General features: G+C 40.8%; 1 protein-coding gene across 6 annotated transcripts in view; it reads right to left on the bottom strand.

The window, feature by feature from the left end:
• Nucleotides 1-2884, bottom strand: part of LRRC3B (leucine rich repeat containing 3B) — a 45316-nt gene extending 42432 nt beyond the window's left edge. For 2 of the 6 annotated variants that reach the window (XM_072924026.1, XM_032746524.3), the window contains exon 1: nucleotides 2608-2884. The gene's annotated coding sequence lies outside the window, so the exon portion shown is untranslated. 6 annotated transcript variants of the gene reach the window in all.
• Between the last annotated feature and the right edge of the window lie 14633 nt (nucleotides 2885-17517).

Below are 17517 nucleotides of genomic sequence, written 5' to 3'. Positions count from 1 at the left end.
TTTTCACTGGCTTTAGACACTTGAATTAGCACTTCTGAATAAAGCTGAATTTTATAAATTCCAGTTCTCCTGCTGTGAGAATACATATAATGCACTTGCTCTGTTACTCTAATGCTGTTTCAGTGTGAGCAGGAAGAATTTCCCATCTTCCCATCTTCCAAAAGACTTGAAATACGGATCCATAAAGCACATGGAAAAGACAAATCACACTTGTACCCTTAAGTCTTGCTATTCCATTTATATACAGCAAAGCTCTCATGGACTTTATTAGCTCCGGACTGGATCCAGAGCATAGTCTTATATGCCTATTAAATTATACTTCTCTTTCAATTAATCTCACATTTGAGGGAAAACACATTGATTCTTGATAGCTGCAGGTACAATCCTCATTTACTCAGGCCCTGATCTCCAAGACACTCAGCAGCTTCAACCCACCCCAAGGCAACTGGAAACTACCGTCATGCAGGAGCTCGTTTTGGTTGGACTGAAGTCAGCACAAATTTTACAGCAAACCTCAGGGGAAGGCAAGATCAGGGTTCAGTGACCCAGCCAGCAATAGTTGAACAAATGCAAGATATCTGGACTTAACCTCACATTCTTCTCTTGCCAAAGTCCAAATCATCTCCTTAGTGCCCATGGGCACAACCCTACATGGTGCTGCACGCTAGAACTCTCTTACCATGGGCCTGATCCTGCTATCTTGAGCCATCAGAATATTACCTGTAAAAGTAATCCCACAGAAATCCAGGCAATTTGCACAAGTAAGGGCTGCCGCAGTCACAGCTATAATTAATTCTGAGCAATTTTACTATTTAGAAACTAAACTAGAAAATTAGACTCTGAACATAGCAAAGGTTTTGCAAATTTAGTTCATTCTACAGCTCATTTCCTTTCCCTTTAAACAAAACTAGAAGCTTACACTTTTAAATTATACTACTAAGAATAATATCAATAAGTAAGCCATACAAACACTGTTGTGCTCTATATCAAAGCCTTCAAGTTACTGCTTTCAGTAGAGTGTATACACACATCCCAATTTAAGCCTACAAATTATTAGGCTACCATAAGAAGAAATTTTTGATAGGTCTTTTCAACATTCAGAAAAGGCTATCCCAGTCACAGTTTCCAGCTTGAAGAAGGGTTGTTTTCTTTCCCTTAACAAATCTGTAACATTTTCTCGTGGCTATTTTATTTTAATTAATTCCAATAATCTCAAAAGCTTTTGCTTATTCTGTTATTTTCATATCCATGTAAATAACTTTAGGATTACATCTTCGAGGAGAGCAGTAAATGCTCTTTGCCTGGTTCTCATTCTGACTCTTGGTGGTTGGTCTGTTTATGCTTTTCAAGTTGTTCAGCTGTTTTCATTCTGTAATTACACCATTTCTGCTGTCTAGGGACAATCACAAAGATAGGACGATAACCCGCAGCCTGCATCACTTTCACATTTTCTAACTGATACTCTAAAATCTCATCATTTTTGAAGGCAGAAGCAAAGACGGAAAGAAGAATTCTCGCTGGCACATCTGAGCCATTTTCCAAATTTTTGGCGAGGGAAATTCTGGACGTGTAGCTTGCCAGAAAGGCGCGAGAGGAGCCCACGGAAGGTTCCCACAGACACACAGTACCCGGTACACGCTTGCTACAAGAGATCGCGACATTTCTCTGCGGGCTCAGAGGTCGCGACCGTGCCCCGCTCAGAGCGCCGGCTCGCATGGAGCTCCCCTTGGCCACGGGACCCCTGAACCCCCGTTCCCGTCCCGGGCCGGGGGCACCCCTCACCCCGCCACGGCCCCCCGGGACAGCTCCAGCGCCACCCGCTACGGTTCCGCCCGGTAGCTCGCCGGGCAGCGGGGGCGTCGCAGCTCACCTGGGCGCAGCAGGCACCGCCGCGGTCCTGAGCCCGGCTGCCGCCCGCCGCTGCCATTTGTTGCTCGCGTTCGGAGGGAGATGCCCTCTTCCCCCCTCCCCGCGCATCGTGGCCACCGCCGCCCGAACCGCAGCAATCGGTCCTGATAGGTCTCAAAGTGGAAAAATCCTACGGCAACACACACGGCGTCTTCCCTCCCGTCCCCGCCGCCCCCTTTCCCCGGCAGCCCTGCTCGGCGCCCCGGCCGCCGCCCGCACGCTGAGCAGCGCGACCGACCTCCGGCAGCCCGTCCGCACACGGCCGGGCAGGGACAGCGGCCGGCCGCCCCGGGAACACGCACGGATGGGAGGGGCGCTGTATTTTCCACCCCTTTTCTGATGTTGCTCCGGTACGGGATCGGGGGCCGCGGATCTCAAATCCCTCGTTTGCTCCCAAAGGAGAGGGTGTCAATCCCTTCCCCAGAGCCTCCGCCTCTGAATTCCTTCCCCATCTCTCGCTGCCTCGGCGGAATCCCGACCCCGTCACCCCCCGGGACTCACGGACACCGGAGGTTCGCCAGCACGGGCTGGGGGAGGGGGCCCCGCCGGTGGCCCTCGCTGATCGCAGCCGGGCAAGGTGGCACGGTAGCCCCACGGAGGCAGCAGCGATGATCGCCTTCCCCCCGCTCTCTCCCTGTCGAGTTTCCTCCCAGAGCTGCCGCCCCCCACCCAGTGCATCCGCGGGGCGCCGCAACTCACATCGCGGCGCCTTCCCGCAAAACTTCTCGGCGTGTGGCCCCGGCTGCGTGGCTCCGCTCCGCTGGGCGCAACAGGCAGCGCTGCTCACCTGGCGCGGGGCCGCCGCGCCATGGGAGCGCCGGGCGGAGCCTGCGGGCGGCGCGGCGGGGCCGGGGCAGCCAACGCCCGCCCGCCCTGCTGCCTCGCCGGGCGCTGCGCTCCGCTCCGCTCCGCTCCCTCTGCCTGCCGCGCCGCCGCTCCCGGCCCTGCGCTGCGGCTGCGGGCACGGAGGGAGGAGAGAGCGGGGCGGGGAGGGAGAGAAGGAGGAGACCTCCCTCTCGCTCCCGCCACACAGCGGGGAGGTGCTGCCCGTCTGCCTCCCGGGGCTGGCTGTGGCTCTCACCCTCCAGCTTTAGGGGTAGGGCCGGGGTCGCCCGCGCCGGGCCGATGGAGAGAATAGCCCGGTCTGTCGGGAGCACCGTGGGGTGCCTTCAGAGGGTGCTTCTGCTCCCCCCAGTGCCCACCAGGTTCCCCAGCAAAATAGGAATAAGGTTAATTGTTTTGCTCATCTGAGTGAACAGCTGTCGTTGCCAATGTATAATACTTACTACGCTAGGTGAACTTATGCTATGCTCAGCCTCACCAACCTTTTGTGATGATCCAGTTATTCACATCCTGCTTCGGGCTTAACCACGGTTCTTGCGAGGCTGACTTTATTCTCCAAGAGGTACTTCTGTGAAATGTGCTGTGTTGCAGCAGTTGTATGGCCTGTCGTAACCCAGACTTTTAATAAGAAACATCACCAATTGGTTGCCTCTCTCACTCAAACATACTTTCTCTGTTGTACACTTTTCTACTCTGGCTCTGCAAAGTAAGCATTCTATTCATTTCGTGTAGCAAAGAATTTTGTTGCCTGTCTCCAGTTGAGAGCACCTGGGTAGATGGGTTTTAGAAAGATCCATCTTAGCTGGTTTGCTTTAAGGTGAAGGCTGCCTAGGATGCTGCATGGAACAGAAAATGAATTGGCATTGATTTCCTCTGGGCTGGGTTTTTTTTGCCTCTAACTATACAAAACTGTTTTATCTCCATATCAGCCATTGTCAAAAAGAAACTTCTAGATCTGAAGGACCAGTGCTGTGGCCACAGACAGGAGGTCTTTTGAGGGTAGGGGGAACAAAGGAAAGGCAAGCAACTAATACATTGCCAAATGTCAATTTTCATCATGAAACCTCAGTCCTGTGAGGTTTTTATCCAAGTAAATATTTACCTCTCTGAGTAATCTATCTGAATCATATTAGCAAGACAGTGCCTTTGTACTGTAGCAAAGCCTGCTGTTTTTTCTCCTAGGAATATTTGCAAATTGGCTCATGAACACTTATATGTATGCCTATCATTTTAAATTCTTATTAGTATAAGAGAAAATTTAAAAAATACAAAAAACAACTTAATAAAAATCAGTTTTATTACTTCCTTGCACAATTCTTGCACTGTCTGACTCAACCCAGCTTTGAAGACACGATCAGTTAAAAAATAAAAACCCAGTACACGAGCATGCATTTCTTTTTGCAGTGTGTTTGACTGTGTCACGAAGCTGATGAAACTGAATGAAGAAGCCATGACTGCATTACCAGCCATGTATTATTGGCAATGGGAAACAATTTTCAGGCTTTGTGAGTTTTATACCTATAGCTGAAACCAATTCAGATTCAGTTTAAAGAAGTAGAAAAATATTAGTCATTGTTGATAACCCAAACCCAAAATCTAGTATGCAGCATCCCTTTCTTCAAATACAGCTTGTGTTCATAAATTTTTACTGTTTGGTATATAGATATGGCAGCTGGGTGTATTACCCAGAATGGATGCACTTGGTTAAACTTCCTTGTAGTGATTTGCTGTTGTAAAATATCTTTGAATTAAAAAGAAAAAAAAAAAAAAAAGAGTTAGCAGATCTGCTTTTCATTTGGCTTTACACCCCTTCCCCACCCCAAAAAAAAAAAAAAAAAAAAAGCAGTCATTTCATTGAACCTCTATTGGTACTTTGTGGAATTAACTCTTTGCATTGTTAAATATCACAACAGCATTACTTAACTTACTGCATTACCCATGATGTCATTCATCCTAATTATTTAAGTGTAATTGCAAAGGAAAAGAGAACCTCACAAAAATATAGAAACACTATGTTCTTCTTGTTGTTAAAATTGCACCTAATAAAAAGTTTTTTGACCAGCTGTATATGTGTAGCTGGTTTGCAGGTTTGTATTCAAAGACTCACTCCTAGAAGAATAGAGTACTTTTTCGGGGGAAATTACTGTAAAGGGATGTACAGATACTTGCTGTTAAAAATGTCACAGTTTTTAAGGACTGAAATACTGCTGATGTCATGGCAGTTGTGTGCAGAAGAAAGACTGTATTATTATTTTAGGTGAAAGAAACTTTGGTCCTTGAACAGCAGCAGATTTTCTGACTGGCTTACAGGCATCACCTACCCATTTTACATAAGTAGAAATGAAAGGATTAGTCCTCTGTTAGGAAGGAGTGTAAGTTTAAAGGATAAGGAAAAGGTAATTTGGCTGCCCTCAGATAAGAAAGAAAATGTTAATATTTGTTGACTTCTACACGTAGTTAGGAATATCAGGGAGCATTAAATAACAGGGGATACCAGATGGTTCTTCAGTTTCCCTCATAAAATAATTCTGATGAGTGTTTATAAATATTTAAGGGCCTGGTAGTACTGATCTTTACACAAATTATTTTTTTCTAATGCAAAAAACCCCACATAATTCAGCAAGACTGTTTGTGAGTAAGGATTATTCATATAAACAAGACTTTACAAGATTAGATCCTTAAAAATGTATAAATATTAACAAAATATTTCAATGGCTAAATTAAAGAATCATCTGGTACCATCTATTCCCTTTATTTCCTGAGACATTAATAGCTTTTTACGAAATCAGCAAAGAACACCGCTTCTTCCAGTGCTGAGATAAATTGAGTGACCTTCTCTTTATCCCTTGACTAATATTCCTTTCATTACAGGATCAATTCTTTTCATAGCCAACAGTAGTATGAAATTAATATTCTAGGTGTAGGTGCATTAAAGAGCTAAATCTCGCAACATTTTTAACACCAGTAGCACATGCTTAGGAGTTTAGAGGGAGTATTCTGTTCATGGTCCAGAGTGGGATTTTTTTGTAGAGAGCAGTGTGAAGACATGTCAGGAGCACATTCTCCCTGGGATTACTCCATACTCCAAGGGAGGACGCGAGCAGGGCCCAGAACAGTTAGTCTGTGTTGAGCCACAAGAACAGCAAAAAGCATGAAATTCTGCAGCCTGGAAATACTAAAAGCAACACAAACCACGATGTTCACACTATAGCTGCATTCCTAAATTGTACACCTGTTTCTGCTCTCTCTCTAGGCTTGATGGTACCAGCAGTCCTCATTCTCCTCTCAGCCCATAGGTAGTGCTACTGCTTGGTAGCAGGTGATGAGGTTTTGCCCTGAGACGATTAGTAATGAATCAAAGTCCTCTTTACAGAGGGCCAGTACAAATCCATTGTGTCCCTTAATCTTTTTAAGCTCTGTGCTGGCAATGTGCAGACCATCTAAGCACAGCTACTCTCAACAAGGCTTTGAGGACTGGGCATTAAAAACTCCCTTCAAGAAGCACCAGTAGTTTCTGTTGTACCTGTATTTGGCAGACTCCATCATTTGAAAGCTTTTGATGGTCTTGTAATTAGTTCCTTTACAGGAAAGATATTAAGTGACTTTTAGGAGAGAGCTTCTGTTTTAAATAACAGAAGATCCTTAGACTGTCAGTAATTCATTAACTCTGAGAGAGAAGCAGTGGTTGTAAATAAACTCAACTAGTTCAGCTCATACTGCACCTAGCTCTGATTTAGAGAGCAATATAAGTAGGGAAGTATATTTTTCTGCTATGTGCCTGCATCCATTAGGTGAAAATGATGTTTTGGTCTTCTCACAAAATAGCATGTATTTCTGGGATACTTAAATATTAGAAAAAGAAAAAATCTATTTAATCCTGGTCAAAACAGGTTAGTGGCAGTTAGTTCTTAACATGTACACTTGCTGTGGAAGTTTTGGTTATTTTGAAGATTTATATGAAAGATTACAGGTCTGCAGGAGAAAAGCAGCTGTATTGATAGCAAGTACTTGGATTTCTGCAAGGCAGTTAATACCACATGACATTTTGATTTCAAGTCTTGCATTACATGGAATTAACAGGTCACCTATTGCGAGGATTAAGAAGTGTCTCACTGACAAATTTCAAAATGTAGCCTTTTAATGGTGAGATTTCATTCAATGTGAGGAGCTTTCCAAACAGAATCAGAAACAGTCTTTACCTGATACTGTTTTCTTTTGTTTTCAGCATTTTGGGTGTTTTAGGGCACATGCTCTGTGACCTAGGTTCCAACATCAGGTCATGAGATAGAATCTTTGCTTTAAGCTTAAAGGCTTAAATAAAGATGATATATTACTTCTGCAGTAATTTGATTTGGCCAAATGATCACTGTCCAACAAGCAGCACACTAAATTCATTTCACTACAGTCCAAAAGCCTGTATGAATGAACACTGGCTCTGAGAGCAGAGACTCGGGGAATGATAAAAAGTGATTATCCTAATCACCCCTTACATGAGGTCTCAGTACATTGGTGAGGAAAGGACTCAGCACAGTCCTTGCATGTTTCCAAGATATCAAGCACAGTTCTGGTGCCTGCACTTTAAAGAAGATGAGAAAATGCTGGAGAAAATCCAAATATTTTGTATGTCAAATACAAGTCTTGAGATAGGAGGCTTAAAGAGCTGGACATATTCTACTTAAGAAAAGAGTGAGAGGATGCAGGGAATAGATAACAATGGTGAGCTTTTTGACTTTTGCTGACAAAAGCACAACTAAATCCAGTGACTGGAAGTTTCAGGTTAGATATAATCAACCTTGAAATCAGATGCAATTTCCTAGCAGTAAAGGTAATTAAACTCTGTAACAGCTTATGAAGGGAGGTGGTGCACTCACCATTGCTTGATCTTGTCCTAAAAAAGGCTGTCTTTCTTAGATACAGCTTTACTTCAGCTTCTGGGAGAACTTCTAATGGACAGAGGAGGCGCAGGGAGGGAAGGAGGGTCACATAAGGCTAGGTCCCCTGGTGATCCCTCTGGCCCTACATCCATTAGAACAATGCATCTGTGCAGCTTCTTCCATTATGGCTGGAACAAGATGGTTTGAATTGCACCCTGCCCACTCAGACATTTTCAGGCTGGCATTAAGGTAATAAGTATAATCAAATCCCATACTTGAGAGCTCCAGTTGGCTGCCTACAGCAGGGAGGAAGAATCTCTTCTTCTCCTCTGAGAGATATTTGGTCTCGTATATTCTGCAGAAGAATTTTTTGCCTTCCCTTGGACCATGTATTATATATCTTGTTGTAGCCAGGAAGAAATTAAACATTAAACCAATGCAGAAAATTATTTTAGACATCTGATGCTTGGGTTTGAATTAAGACCAGTCCAGAGGCAGTAGAAGTTTTAATAGCTGTGATTGGCAAGCATGGTGGATATTTTGCATGGATTTTTTCCTGTGGTTGTCTGGGTATGCTTAATCAGTTCCCAAGTATCACAGGAAGATCAGGTACTGTTTTAGGCACTGTTTTAGTTTGGTTTCTTGAGGACTAAAATACTATGGGTGAATGAAAGTAGTTCTTTCAGACTTGGCATACAGGTACAACATTTAATAGGCACCTATATGCAAGACAGATTAGACAGTCTGATGATCTCTCTTGGCCTTAAATTGTAAGGAAACTTAATACTCGTACATAACAACAGCCTCTAATTTCCAGGGCTCTCAGGCCATGGTTACACCATAAGCCACAAGCACCAAATAGTCTTCAGTGCCAATGGTCAGAGATAGAAAACTTCACTGAGAATTCAAAAACCAAGCAATTCCCACCAAAATTTAAATACACGCAAGCACAAAATATTACCAATTGCTTGCAGGTTTTTATGCCTTGCAAGCATCTGAAGAAGTTATCAGTGGTATCTGCCTGTAGTAGGAGAGACCTGTCCTCACAGCCTCTGCCATCAGTTGTCCCATCCTGCCTAGGCTGGCAGACACAACGTTGGTTGTGGAAAAACCCTATTGAAAGCAGGTGTCTGAAGATGTCCAGTCTTAAACTATGAGGTGTTCCATCTTCATGGCAGGCAAGGATGCTCAGCATCCTTGCAGGAAAACTTGGATATTTAACACCTCTGGCAAAACATTTATACACACACCATGGTGTTTTGGTGTGGTTGGAAGGTGCAAGTGGCTGCATCCAGGAAACAATTACTGAATAAACATAAATTAGCTGTTTCTCTGTGTAGATTGACATAATTAGTGAAAACTTGTTTCTAACATCTTACCCAAAGAGTCATAAAAAGGAATGAGAGAACACCAACTCAGACTGGTGAAACAAGGTAGAAACACATCTCCATGCCTTACTGCCTCTGAATAATATAGTTGTAAAGTAAGTGTTGTATGTATCACTATTAAGTGCAATGCACAGTGTGATGCTGCAAATTATTTATAAACAAAAATAGTATTATAGATCCCTAAGATGTTTGCACCTGGAAGCCTACAAAATCACAGTTGGTATAGTTTCATATAATGCTTAACATTACAGAAAGTGGATTTTTTTTTTTAATTTTTTTTTTTTTTTTGGTTGCTGGAGAGTAGGAGAAAAGGACACATTACAGCCTTAGCTCATCAATATATTCTTCTCAGTTTAGATTTATCACAAGTTTCTATTAAACTACAGTTTTATTTAAGAAATGGGCTTGTGTCATTGAGTGTATGTACAGACTGCAAATGATGCTTTCCAAGCAACTCCTCTGTTGCATAATGTTTGCTGTCATTTTTAGTAGCTAGATGGAAAAGATGTTTCCATAAAGAATCACTGTTTATGATGGGACATATAAGAAACAACCAGCACTATACCAGAAGTAGATTGCAGGGTGTCTGGGCAGAAAATGGGAAATTTTGGTGGATTTATTGTCTCCCCTAAACAGGAAAAAAAAAAAAAGATTTTTTAAATTCTAGTCCAGCAACAACTGGCAATACCGTAACAGCTATGCATTTCAGCCATCTAAGATGTGGACATTTGAGAAACTGTTCAGAGGATATTGATAACATTTATTTCTTTATGTACAGTATCATGTGGACTCACAGAACTTCTTTGCTCTAGAAGAATTCACAATGTACCTAGGATGTGCTATCTTGAGTCTTTCAGAATAATTGGCTTGATTGACTGATTTTAGGTTGAATTTTTAAAATTAGGTCTATTATTGTTATGTACAAAACTCAGCCAAATATACTGGGTTATTGTGCATATTTACAGAAAAATGCATATTTTTCCACATATTTATGTGGTATTTTTACACTAATAGAAGTATGGTTTGCCCCAAAGAAGCTACTAACTTAAGATACTAATCCTGCAAGTATTTACACATCTGCTCAAGATAATGTGCCAAAAGTACTGGTATTGACTTCAATTGAGCCTTTTAAAGGTTTTAAAGTAAACTGTGTGCCTAAGTCTTGTGTTGAATGACACTTGTAACAATACCTACAGAAACACTGAGAGAACAAAATATGTAGGTTAAATGATACCTCATGCTTTGGTCCTAGATAAAATGAGAAAGTATATGCAATTTATTTTCAAGTTAGATCTTGCTCACAAGATAAACATGCTCCATAAAAGCAGCTATTACTATGAGATTGCTATTGTTTTTCTGGAGCCAGTTTGTTGAAAAAAAGTGCTTTTATCTTCCTTGAAGTTGTCTCATGAGAAAATTATATTTTGGTGCAATAAACAGGCGTGTTCTGATATAGACAAATATAATATGGTGTAATAACAGGTATTACGGGGGAGATGACATGATCTGTAGTAATATATATATATGTGTGTGTACATATATATATGTCCTATGTTTGAAGATTTCCTCCTCCCCTTCTCAGATATTAGCCATCCCTTGTTATTACTCTTCTCTGGTGCTGAACACTAGGGAGGGCCAACATTGAAACCCTAAGAAGATGTGTATTTCTGCACAGTAATAAATCAAACTGAGAAGAAGCTGGTGTAGGTGGAGATTTAACACAGTTTGTGATTCTTATTATCACCTTTCAACAGTCTCCTTTTTGGAGAATTTCACAGAAAGTCCAGTGTGAATCCCCCCACTGAATTAAGTTTTGCCAATACAACCAGGATGGAGAAGCACAATAAAAGAACTAGAGGTTTAGGGAAAATGACATGCAGGAACACTGTTTTTCTGGGTTTTTAAGAAATGAGAGAGTCAGGACTTTCTGCAAAGAAGACCACTAAGGGATTTTTTTGTTACAAGGTACTGATCTTAGGCAAATTGCCAAAGCTGAAGTTTCAGAGTCGTGATACACAGTGATCCACAACAACAATGGTCAAACAAATGAAAAGATGTTCAAGTAACCAGAAATCTTTGAAGCATAATTGCCTCATTTATTCAGGATGTCAATAAGATCAGACATTTTTGCTCTTCTTTAACTAGTCAAATGCACAAATCCTGGCTGGTTTTCTCATTCACTATTGTGTTAAAAGGCACTAAAAGTTTCCATCCAGATTGTTTAACCCAAAAAAATATTAGATACCACTTAAAATTGGTGGTCTGCCAAGAATTCTTTCAGACTCAGTGGGGTATCTGAAGCTGTTAGCCATACTGATCTTTAATCAGAGGGGACAAATTGCCCCAGATTCCCAACAGGCCAGAGAAAATGCCCCATGTCTTCAAGGTTTTTCTGGTTGCAGGAAATGAGCCTGGTCACAGCATTTGTCTGAGTTGTCTTCCTTTCTGAAAAACAGCTGGAGCTTAGATCCTCTTTATTTTCCTATTATATTTTAAAGGAGTCGATTATCCTGTGGCATATTCATTTAAATTGATTTAAATTGTAAATAAGTAAACAGGATTAGACCAAGGATTTGGCCTGACTCTTGCTAGCTTGGGGGAAATGGTAAGACAAGGTCCCCAAATAATACTGCTGTCAGCCAACAATTTAGTTCACTAAGAGAACAGTCTTATGATGACAGTCATATTAAAAGTGTGACTTTTTAATTATAAAGATTTAATTATAAAATTAAATAATTAGAATTAATTTTAAAATGGTCTCTAGGAGGTAGCTGGGCAGGGACTTAAAGGAAGATAATGAGAGAGAGTGAGATGTGAGGACATTAAAACAGACTGATTAATAAAATATGAACACAGACAAAGCTGTGCAGCTGGGTTTTTACACTACTATTTAAAAATAGCCATACATATAATTCTGACACTGAGCCTATATCACTTTAGATGTTTAAGAAACATATTAAAATTACTCAAAGATGGACCATTTTCAGAAGCTCCCTGGACTTATGCATGATAACTAAAGAGTTTCATTGTAAATCCCTCTGTTTAGTTCAACAGTATTATCTGCTTACAGACAACCCTCAGAGGACAAAGTCACAGCTTCAGCTGGCAAAATTATTGTCCAATGATGATACATTGTTTGTGCTTGCAGAAATGCAACATGAGCACAGTAATATTGGATGTTATATAGGATGCTACATTGTCAGGACAAAAATATCAGCTACGTTATTGTCTTTTCTAATGAGACATTTCTGATATAGCATTGTTTGTCTAAAACCAAAACCAGATCCATTTCAAAAGCCAAGGAGAACAGGTAAAGAAAGAGTCAGCTGCACATCAGTTTTTCAGTTTAGGACAAATATTCTCTAGATCATATGGAAGCATTATGAAAATATGTGTAAAAATGAATTTGAGGAAGATGAGCGCTTGAAAACATTTTCATCATAAGATCTCTGTGTATACATGAGATCAGAAGGTCTTGATCTTGGAAATAATATTATTCAGTTAAAAACAGGATTGAAAGAAATTCTTTAACTCATTTGGAACTGTATGCTGGAAAAGAAAAAAAAACCTGAATTTGAAGTTATTAGTCATCACTGAGTCAAGATATGTATCTGTATCTGACCTACAAACAAGCAGATTTTTTACACAGCATTCCTCTCTTCCCTGTTGGGCATGCTAAACAGCACCACATTTCAGAACAGCATCCACCCCTAATCCAGAAAGAGGCCTGTGCAATTTTCTTCCAGTTAAGCCTTCAAGACAGAACTGAAGTGGGATGTTTATCCTTTCTAAGTCAAGCACTGATTTACATCTGGTTCCTTGTTTCCTGTCTTACATTTATATTCACTGAGCAATCTCCTTGTGGAGGGCTTAGTGAACAATTACTGTGCACATTTTGGAGGGTGAGTCAAAACATGGCCCCTGTTACCACAGAATGGCAATGAAGAAGCAGATTCATTTTAGTGAGGGGTGCATGGGCCCTTCCATACTTATTACAGGTTGGTTTGAATTGTTTTCATTATGAGCCTATTAGTTCAGGAGTTTAACAGTGCTGAGCAGCTCTGCTCTAGGCTACTATTTGGCATACTACTCCACCAGCACAAGAGTGGTTTATTTGGACAGTTTGATAAAATTAAATAGCTCAACTCTTACCCAGCTCAAAGACAAGCAAAAATGCTAGTGGAGGTTTTCTGGTTTTGAAACTGTATTCAGATTGCACAAGGCATCTTTGTCTTTAAAAGCTAACTTTTCAAGAAGATGAGAGTTCATAATCTGAGGTAATGGCCATGCCAAATTAGGCAAGCAACATTGCAATATTGGCATACCCAGTATTAGTGGGTAAAAATGTTCAGAGATAGTTGAAATTCCATGGAATTTAGTTTTAAATATCTGTTGGTAACAACATGAGCCTTTTGACATGATGGGGTATGATGATGAATTGCACTCTGTGCTCCTTTGTAAGGTGTTTTGAGTGTCAAAGAGCTCATGTTTCACACCTAACTACATTTAGTTGTTATTGTTTAAGAAAGATAAAATTCAGTGCAAAACTAAACATTTTTGGTCATTACAGGTCTTTAAAGAAAAAAAAATATCTTTGTGCCTAAAACTATTTTAAGAAAGATGAATTTGAAAATTCTCGCAGTATGTATATATATATGAGATGCATTATATCCTGCATACACTTGACTGGGAATGCATTTTCTCTTTTATTTTTTTTCCCCTGTGGCAGTTACTCCCTACATTTTCAGAAGTATATTTGGAGATGTACTGCTAAAAGTCTTGCAACTGAACATTTTAATTTATAGGCTTTGAAGCAAATAATCAGATGATTCATGAAAACGGTAACAGGCCATTAGATATTACCAATAGATAATATACTCCTTAGCCACAATTGTGGTGAAACTTGCTCAGAGTTGCTCCAAGTCTCAGGTCACTAAACAGGCCTTGCAGGGCAGTCACTAGCCTGGGGACCAAGTGTAAACTTCCTCATATTGCAAGTGAGTGCTCAATTCTGGGGAATATGATCATTTGCCCAGTCCCATCAAAAACAGAGCAGTGAAGAGCAGCAAGTGACCCTCTCATAAACCACTCTTAGCCATTGCTCCTTTATGCAGCCCTCCAAACTACATCATTTGTGGCTGCTACACACTATGCACATGCTAACTACCTAAATATTCCTGTACAGACGTTGAACTGGAGCTGCCCTGGCTTCCAACCCATCAGCAGCACCCAAGCTTTCATTTATGTCCAGAGTCTAGCAAACCCTATCTGCTGCCTCTAAGTCATCAGTGGCTGGCTGACATCAAGGGCAATAGGCAGAATGGGACAAGGGAAGCATTTTGTCTGTCTGGAACAAGATGGTGACTTCTCAAGATTGGGATCAAGTTTGAGCAAAAGAAAGTAGCAAGACTGCACATTTTCTTTCACTTTCCTGGAGAAAATAGGGAATTATTAAACTCTCTTATTTCTGCCACCTTCAGGAAAGCTGTGACAGTCTATATGAGTATCTGCAACTGGTAGCTTTCATAAGCATTGATTGAAACATATGCACAAAACCATTGCATTTGTTGTTTTGGAGGAAAAATCTGTATTGAAATAGGTGGCATATGTTTTATTAAACAGCCCCATTTATACTGTCTGTGGACCTTACTGTCCCTTTTGCTGTGGATTGCAGGCAGAACTGCACTTTGTCAGGCGTAGACACCCTTTGCTCTTGCATTCCCCCAAGCAATGTGCAGGATGAAGGAAAGAAAGTACTCCACCTCAATTTCTTCAAAATGTATCTACCTTTAAATCTCTTTGGCATTCACTAACAGGCTCCTTTGCAACTGCTGGCAATTATATCTATTTTTAGAGCTGTCCAACACACTTCAAAAAGCAGCAAGGGATGCAATAAAACCAGGGATACTATATATCACTCTCATTAAGAAACAACACATTAATTGCCATGACTTACTACTTCAGTGCTTGCAAGATGGGTGGTGTCACCTGTGAGAATTTTCCAGGCACAGTTTCTACTAAAATTTAGCCTCTCAGACTATATTTATTTCAGTTTCTTGGGAATGGGAGACCAGACAGTGGTGGGATAAGAAAAATGCAGTGTTGGAGAGGAGACAGAATGATTGAGAAACATTAGCTCAGGTATACGCGTGTGTGGAACAACTGTATCACCTGGGAAGGAATACCCTATGCTGTAATATCTTACATGACATGAAATCCAAAAAGTCATCTGGAAGAGTGTGACCCTGCACCAGTTTAACAAGGATTATTGCATTTTGACTATTTCTTCTGTAGACTGGAGGCTCCTCATATTTCATAGGTGTTGTGCTCTCTGTGGACTCCATATAGATAGCCCCAAAAGCACTTGTGGCCTTATCATTAATACTGGTTTGTATATGCCATATTTTTGAAACTTACATTTCATTAAAATCAGCATAAATGAAGGAACACTTGGAATTACCCATGGCAACCTCAGTCATTTTTGGACCTGTTAAAAAAGACACTGGGGTAGTCACAATCTTTCCCTCTAAGTGAACACAGGATCAGGAATAGCTATTCTGCATCTATAGGAAATCATGGGATTTTGATCATATGCGAGAAGAGGACTAACTAGGAAATGAAAATGGGTCTGCACTGTAGAGGAGGTACTTCAAATATATCTTTAATTTTCATGCAATCCAGGATCATAACAGAGCTTGGCCATCATTGGAAGCTCTTCTGGGCTTTATCACAATGAGCAAAGATTAGCTGTTATTATTCAGCATCTGCTTCAGTGTTCTAAATATCCTATAAAATTCTGATATTTACCTAATTGGGCTAGAAGAAGAAACAGACCAATAAATCTATTTTTATTATGATTAAGTTATTGAAGTCTGTGAGTAAATAAATGTTAAATAAAATGCATGGGAATATTAACTAATTATCTTCCAACCATAAGAGTATGGTATTAAGAAGTAGACTGGAGTTCAGAACTGTTGTTCAAAATGATTCTTTTTCTTAATCTTATAGCAAATAGAATATTTTTTTTTTTTTTAGTTATTAGTGCCAGCCAGGCTAGAGTTTGCCTGTGTAGTAGAAGTGATGCTTAGCCCCTGTCTTACACAGAGAAGCTGTTGCAAATGCGTTGTACAAATTCTCTGAAACCACTGATTGTTTCCAACAAGCTTCTCAATGGGACTAAAGAGGCCATCTTTAACCTTGTATGCCCTAAATTGTTTGGAATTTGAGAAATGCCCTGCACTTCCATCTCCTAGTGCCACTGGGGACATAAGCAGAGATTCCTAAAAAGAGGTGCTGGCTTGAAATCCTCTGTATAGGTTTAGATCTTTCTCTCAGCCATGCGCTTTGTTATTGTTTGAGGCATCCTGCTCTGCACTCACTTTGCCTCTTGCAGTTAAGGCAGGGTGGGCTGCAGGATGTACAGTTATAGGTGCCTTTCTCCTAATCTTACCCTATGAATTATTAGTACTGATGCTGGGATAGATGTTTTGACCTATTTTTGGAGCTGGACATGTAGAGATATATTCTGAAACTGTGAATCTAAATAATACCCATGTATGATTGGGAGACAGAATGAGGACTGCAGAATTAAAATTCCCAGGAATTGTTATTAGACTCCTTTTCCTCAGTGATGCCAGTTGAATTACTTGTCAGGAGACCTGTGCTGTGAAGAACTGCTCTGGCATGTGGGCAGCTGTATGGCAGGATGCCTGGCACACAGGCAATTGATCTCTCCATGCTACCAACTGCATCCAAAAACCTCATCCCAGGGGTGGAAGGAACAGACTCACTTCCCAATTTTGAACTGATGGAAGCCTGTGGTCTACCAGCAAATAACCTTAGTCAACATTATGCCATGAGTACTAGTGACAGCAACACAACTTTCTAGTTTTGGTTGGGCCAATGTCTTATTTGACATCTCTTCACTGGCAAAGACATGTTCTGTCTGAATTGGGCAGATACAAACTACCTGGGTTCATTTTTGCACCTTTTTAATGCACTTCTCCTCAGTAGCTTGGGGGTAGGGTTCTTTAAGACACTACTACCAGTTATAAATAGATTTATAAGTAGAACAGACACTGGGATACCAGCTGCAGAAGGAGCAGTCCTGAGCAAGCTTTTTAGGCTCATAGCAGAGAAGGAAGACTTCTAACATTTTAGTCACTGAATATTGGAATCTGTCTTTTCCAAAGACTAACCATGTCATACTATATCACAAGCTTTCCAGCTTGGAAGACAGCTGAGAATGGATACATGTCTATGCATGTCATTGTAGTAGTTGGATACAAAAAACATAAACACATCACAGCCTAAATATTTACAGCATTCAAATTCACTGACCTTGTATTTCTAGGAGGAAAAAAAAAAAAAAAAAGTAGAAACTACTGGGTTTTCAATATTGAACTTTCAAAATATTTTCCAGAGATGGAATTGCTGTGACATTTTTGATACTGATACAAGGTGAGTTGCTTGATAGTTATGCATACTTTTAGTTACAGTATAAA

The sequence above is a fragment of the Taeniopygia guttata genome, chromosome 2, assembly GCF_048771995.1.
Source record: "Taeniopygia guttata chromosome 2, bTaeGut7.mat, whole genome shotgun sequence".
In the NCBI taxonomy this organism is placed as follows: Eukaryota; Metazoa; Chordata; class Aves; order Passeriformes; family Estrildidae; genus Taeniopygia; species Taeniopygia guttata.
Note: the sequence above shows the minus strand (reverse complement) of the source record. Positions and strands in the feature narration are given on the sequence as shown.